The sequence below is a fragment of the Nicotiana sylvestris genome, chromosome 8 (genome assembly GCF_000393655.2).
Source record: "Nicotiana sylvestris chromosome 8, ASM39365v2, whole genome shotgun sequence".
NCBI classification, from domain to species: domain Eukaryota; kingdom Viridiplantae; phylum Streptophyta; class Magnoliopsida; order Solanales; family Solanaceae; genus Nicotiana; species Nicotiana sylvestris.
In genome coordinates this window covers 174,534,157-174,541,557 of record NC_091064.1, presented here as the reverse complement: position 1 = coordinate 174,541,557, position 7,401 = coordinate 174,534,157, and positions in this window count along the sequence as shown.

Below are 7,401 nucleotides of genomic sequence, written 5' to 3'. Positions count from 1 at the left end.
GTCACGCGAACGTGTCCACAATTAATAACGCTTGAATATTTTTAAGGAATTTCAATTGAAGTTGCGCGAATGCATACTCCGGTTTTGCTTTTAAAATCATAATTATGCCACGTGAATGTGTACACAATCACGATTATAGATTAAGTCGCGCTTAAAGCATACTATCGATCCAAGGTTGTTCATTTCCTAAATTTGGGATTATTGAGAGGTCATGAATTATATAGTATTTGTGGGAAAATGTAGTATTTAGTTATTGAAATTATTCATTAGAATTTTTATTAATTAAGAAAATGGATACGCCATCAGTAGAATAGCAATTCGATTTCCACAAGCCCACTAACAATATATAAATGTGCTAAAATATTTAAACTACCTCTCAAAATCAGTATAGCAAATTAGGCATACAGCAACACCTAAGATTAAACGTGCAAATAAATAATTGAGTTCCTAACTCATTTAATACACCACTCTTATATAAAGATATAAACTAAATTGTGTCTCCCTAGGAATACTGACCCATTTAAATCCATTAAATAATAAAAGATTCGTGTCATTATTGGAAAGGTTAAAAACAGTCAGATTTGAGCTTAAACATCAAATTCTTAAGGAACTGCTTCAAACATAAATTAATAGATTAAAACTTAAACCAACAGAATCATCATCCAAGCAATATATAATTAATTTAAGTAAATATTCATCAAGTTATTTCAAACAAGAATTTCACAACAATAAACGTAAACCCATATTCAAGCAAAATATCGACAGAAGCGTGAAACAAAGATTTGGGATAAGAGATTGAACCTTTAACAATGACAGATCTTCTTTATTAGCAAGCTCCTCCAATAAAGTTACAATGGCTAGAATCGATGCCGAATGGACTCAAATGGAGACAACTGACCAGAAATTAAACGTAAGCTTAGCAGTCCTGGACGAACTCGACACTTCAATATATGGCGCTGTATGGATCTCGCAAGCTTTCTTCCTCTCTATATTGTTCTCTCTGGTGTCTCTTTTGACTCTCTCTTGTGTTTCTATGTCCGTATGGTTGTGTGCGTCGACGGGGGAGGGGATGCTATGGTGGTGGTGGAGCTCGACAACTATGGAGGAGTTAGTTGTGTGTCGTTGGTTTCTAGCCATTCGCCGGAGTAGCAGAACGAAAGGGTGAGGTGTAGGGTCATTTCTTTTGGTTGCTGCTGGTTCGAAGAAGAGGTTTCAGAACCGGGGGGAGGGGGTCGTGTAGAAGATGAAGTCGAGAGGGGTGGGGGTCTGGAGAAGACGACGCACAGCTTTTTCCGTTTTTTTTCCTTTTGGTTGCTGCTGGTTCGAAGAAGAAGTTTCAGAAACGGGGGGGGGGGGGGGTCGTGTAGAAGATGAAGTCGAGAGGGGGTGGGGGTCTGGAGAAGACGACGCACAACTTTTTTTTCATTTTTTTCTTGTTCTCGTCCATCCGTTTTAAGCTGTGATGATCAGCCCTTTAAAGGGCACTAATTAGTGTTATTTCCACTACCAAATTATTCTTTCCATTCTTTAATTGTCCATTAACTTAGTGCTTTTATCTAAATAGCTAGTGCACCACTATTATTTGTTTGCAGCCCCTATTCAATCATTGATGTTTAATTCCTAAATTATCCTAAAAATACTAACTAACTCTAAGTAGTAATTATCACAAATAATTAAATACCAAACTTAAAGAAAATCACAAAATTTTGACATTAAACACTAAAATACAAAAATACGTTATTTTTTGTGATTTTTTATTTTGTAAAACAACAATTTACTAAATTAACCCGAAAAATATAAAAAATCAAATCCTAAGTGCAGATGCTATATTTTTGTATTTTTTTTAATGCATTAATAAAATTAAACATGCACATAAAAACATGCAAACAATTAGGAAAATCACATAGTAATTCCTAGAATAACACATAATTAAAGAAAAGACTTAATTTTGGGAATTCTTTTGGAGTAATTCGTGTGAGGCAAAAATCACGTGCTCACAGCTGCCCCTCTTTGTCCGGAAACACGGAGAGTTTTCGTGCAAAGATAAAGTGAGCGGATACGAACGATTTTTTGCCTGTTTGAACACTCCGTTGGAAGCATTTTTTGAAAGATTTGACCGAACCTCTGCTTCAAAGGTTTCCTACATATCCTTGGCTATAAAGGAATCAGGTCAATGTAGCTCGGGAAGTTTCGCATTTGGGACTACCATGAAGCTGCGTTTTTACTGTTACTCTTGTTGCTGCTGCTGATACTGCCTACTGACCTCCTTATTACACCATGACAAAAATGAAGAAGCTAGACTAAGCTATAATCTATGCTTTACAAAGATTTATTTTCAAACTTGATCTTGTGACTGATGTTGCCTCATTGACTTGTATTTTCCTCAGAAGTTCCTTGGTGGCTGACTTGAATGGTATCCTTTGAAATGCCTTCCCTTCTTCTCCAGGCGGGCTCCTGATTGCTGAACCCCGATTGCTTCTTCCCTTCGTTCTCTAGGCGGGCTCCTGACTACTTGAAATTTGAATTGTATTCCCTTGTTCTCCAGGTGGGATCCTGATTGCTGAGACTCGAAATGTATTCCTTTGTTCTCCAGGTAGGCTCCTGATTGCTGAAACTTAAGTTGTATTCCCTTGTTCTCCAGGTGGGCTCCTGATTGCTGAAACCTGAACTGTATTCCCTTGTTCTCCAGGTGAGCTCCTGATTTCAACAAAATAGATAAAAGCAAAGAAAATTTCTGCCCCAGTTTGGTAGCTGGGTATATATATGAGTGTAAACTAAATCATGTTACCAAACATCAGTAAGAACTTGAAAGCGAAAATTTGAATTGTACTCCCCTGTTCTCCAGGTGGGCGCCTGATTGCTTAAACTTGAATTGTTGTTCCTTGTTCTCCAGGTGGATGCCTGATTACTGAATCTTTAACGGTTGTTCCTTGTTCTCCAGGTGGACGCCTGATTGCTGATACTTCGACTATTCTTCCTTGTTCTCCAGGTGGACGCCTGATTGCTGATACTTCAACTGTTGTTCCTTATTCTCCAGGTGGACGCCTGACTGCTGATACTTCAACTGTTGTTCCTTGTTCTCCAGGTGGACGCCTGACTTCAACAAAAATAGAAAAAACAAAAGGAAGTTTTCTGCCCTAGTTTGGTAGTTTCCTTACAGGGTGCTTCCTGAAATAAATGCCATCTTTGCCCCTGTTTCAAATCAAAGAAAATCTTGTCAGTTTAAAATGTGGTGGTTAGTTGTGCCATTCTTGCTGGGGAGGGTTTTCTCTTTTCCCTGCTTTGCTTCAACAGACTGCCTTGAACTGGTCGAAAGGACTGTTTCGACCTTATGACTGATCCTCAACTGCAGGATCCTCAACTGTTGTTCTTACTTCTGACCCTTTTATTCGTAACCATACATCTCTCATGACATTGCTGAACCATTCCACCGATTTAACCTTTGCTTACACCCTAGGTCCCACTTTTTATCATACTATCTCCAGCATGTCCTAGCCGTATTTTGCTTTGCGCAATTTTGAATCTGGTAGTACACTTTGACATTCCTTATTTGTTGGAACAAGGCTAACCTTGGAAGAGCTTTAGAGGAGTAAAAATTAACATCAATGAAATGCGATGATTTTGAGAAGTAATAATAAAGAAGAAAATCCAAATTTGAATGACTGTTGGAGATAGGAACAAGGAACTTATATGAGTGGAGTCACTGGCACCAATGATCATGGTATGCATTTTGGATTAATCAGCCCAGTCTATTTAACCAATCTCCTTTCCAATTATTTTACTTTGTTCTCCAAGATTTCCACAACCCAACTTTACTTTCCGCCAACTTACGGACCTTGTTCGACTTGTAGTGCTCTGAAGGGTTTTCACCGACACCCTCTCTCATTCATTTGTTCCTCAATTCCTTGTCGCCTTATGGTGCCCGCGAAGGTTTTCACCTATAAGACTCTCTTATTTTTTACTTTCTCTCAGCTTTCGTCGCCTCATGGTGCCCGTGAAGGTTTTCACCGATAAGACTCTCTCATTTTTACTTTCTCTCAGCTTTCGTTGCCTCATGGTTCCCATGAGAGTTTTCACCAATAAGACTCTCTCATTTTTACTTTCTCTCAGCTTTCATCGCCTCATGGGAACCATGAGTGTTTTCACCAATAAGATTTTCTCATTTTCATTACTTTTCTTGCTTGGACCAGAGTGTTATCCTGATATTAATCACCTCTATTTACTCAACTTGGCATCTCTCGAAGACTGATCGGAAGGTCTTTATTTGGACCGTAATGTGGGCTTTTGGATGGGGTTAGAAAGAAAGGGTATCAAAGGCTCAAAACAATTTGACATGGGTTTAAAATTACAACTCTTGGAATCACATTTCTTATTACAAGTACAACTTCTGCCCCAGTTTCTTGCTTGGAGATCTTTTGATATTTTATTTTACTATGACCGAGCCGTGAGGCTTCCTACGTATCCTTAACAGGAATCAGGTCAAACGTAGTTCACATCTGAATTTCCTTATTGTTATACTTTTTTTTCTTTCTTTCTTTTCTTTCTTTTTCTTTCTTTTCCTTTTCTTTTTGTTATTGATTCCAAAAGAGGGGTGTGAAAGAAACAAATGTGGCTCAAAAGGGGGAACAAAGGGTACAGTGTTTAGATAGCAGAATAAATTGCCTTCGTCATTTCAATCTTCGAAACAATGCCAAATACAAACAATCAACAATTATACCAAAGAAAATCATGCATAATATCTCTTTACTGCATTAGAATTGATAGCTATGTCTATGCATTTTCCTTCAATATCTGTTAAACATAAAGCACCATTGGACAATACTCTGGTCACAATGAATGGCCCTTGCCAATTCGGGGTGAACTTGCCTTTTGCTTCAACCTGATGTGGAAGAATATGTTTCAGCACCTGCTGACCCACTTCAAACTTTCGGGGACGCACCTTTTTGTTGTAAGCTCTTGCTATTCTTCTTTGATATAATTGGTCATGACATACTGATGCTAATCGTTTTTCATCAATCAAGTTCAACTGCTCCAAACGGGTTTTGACCCACTCATCATCATCAATTTTAGCCTCAGCGATAATCCGAAGGGAAGGGATTTTAACTTCTGCAGGTATTACCACTTCAGTGCCATATACCAACAAATAAAGAGTTGCACCTACCGAAGTGCGAACAGTAGTGCGATATCCCAACAACGCAAATGGTAATTTTTCGTGCCATTGTCTTGAACCTTCTACCATTTTCCGAAGTATCTTCTTTATGTTTTTGTTGGCTGCCTCGACTGCTCCATTCGCCTTGGGCCGATATGGGGTAGAATTGCGATGTGTAATCTTAAACTGTTGACATACCTCTTCCATTAAGTTACTGTTAAGACTAGCACCGTTATCTGTGATGATCACCTTTGGGATTCTGAATCGACAGATGATATTTGAGTAAACAAAATCGACCACTGCTTTCTTGGTCACTGATTTGAATGTTTTGGCCTCAACCCACTTGGTGAAATAATCAATGGCTACCAGAATGAACCTGTGCCCGTTGGATGCTGCGGGCTCAATTGGTCCAATGACATCCATGCCCCAAGCGACGAAGGGCCATGGTGCCAACATTGTGTGCAATTTCGATGGTGGAGAATGAATCAAATCTCTGTGTATCTGGCACTGATGACATTTGCGCACAAAATTGATACAATCTCGCTCCATGGTAAACCAATAATAGCTTGCTCGGGGAATTTTCTTTGCCAACACATATTCGTTCATATGTGGTCCGCAGACTCCCGAATGTACTTCGGACATGACAACCGTAGCTTGTCTAGCATCTATGCATCTTAATAATCCAAGGTCTGGTGTTCTCTTATACAAAACTCCTCCACTTAAGAAGAATCCATTTGCCAACCGTCTAATGGTTCTCTTTTGATCCCATGTGGCTTGTACTGGATATATCCCCATTCTGATGTATTCCTTGATGTTGTGGAACCATGGTTCACCATCAAGTTCTTCTTCAATCATGTTGCAGTAAGCGTGCTGATCTCTGACTTGAATATGTAGTGGATCCACATAAGCTTTGTTCGGATGGTGCAACATTGATGCCAGGGTAGACAATGCATCGGTGACCTCATTATGGACCCTTGGAATATGCCTGAACTCCACTGATCGAAACCGTTGACAAAAATCATGTAAACATTGTCGGTATGGTATGAGCTTCAAGTCTCGCGTTTCCCATTCTCCTTGAATTTGATGTACTAGAAGATCCGAGTCTCCCAAGACCAAGATTTCCTGGATATCCATGTCTGCAGCTAGCCTTAGACCCAAAATACAGGCTTCATACTCAGCCATATTGTTGGTGCAATAAAACCGAAGCTGAGCCGTAACAGGATAGTGATGCCCTATTTCAGAAATAAGCACAGCTCCTATCCCGACTCCTTTCATGTTGGCAGCCCCATCGAAGAAAAGTTTCCAGCCTGGTTTTTCAATTTGCTCCAGTTCACCGATATGCATCACTTCTTCATCGGGAAAATAAGTTCTCAATGGCTCGTAATCTTCGTCGACTGGGTTTTCGGCTAAATGATCGGCCAATGCTTGGGCTTTCATCGCAGTCCGAGTCACATAGATGATGTCAAATTCTGTGACAATATCTGCCACTTTACAAGTCTCCCTATCGGCATAGGCTTTTGAAAAAATATACTTCAACGGATCCAAACGCGAAATGAGGTAAGTAGTGTAGGATGACAAATAATGTTTCAATTTCTGAGCTACCCAAGTTAGGGCGCAACATGTCCTTTCTAGATGAGTGTACTTAACCTCATAAGCTGTGAACTTCTTGCTAAGATAATAGATGGCCTGTTCCTTTCTGTCGGTGATGTCATGTTGCCCCAGTACACAACCAAATGAATTTTCCAAGACTGTCAAGTAAAGAATCAAAGGTCTTCCTGGTTCTGGCGGAACCAGCACGGGTGGGTTTGACAAGTATCCTTTTATCTGATCAAACGCTTCTTGACACTCATCAGTCCACTTTACCGCAACATCCTTCTTCAGCAATTTGAAAATAGGCTCACAAGTTGTCGTGAGCTGAGCAATAAACCTGCTGATGTAGTTCAACCTCCCTAACAGACTCATTACTTCAGTCTTGTTCCTCAGAGATGGCAATTCTTGGATGGCCTTGATCTTTGATGGGTCCAACTCGATGCCTTGCCGGTTGACTATGAATCCCAACAGCTTTCCAAATGGAACACCAAATGCGCACTTGGCAGGGTTAAGCTTGAGGTTGTACCTGCGAAGTCTCAGGAAGAATTTCCTCAAATCCCTAACATGGTCGACCTGATGCTTTGATTTTATGATCACATCATCCACGTATACCTCAATCTCCTTATGTATCATATCATGGAACACCGTAGTCATTGCTCTCA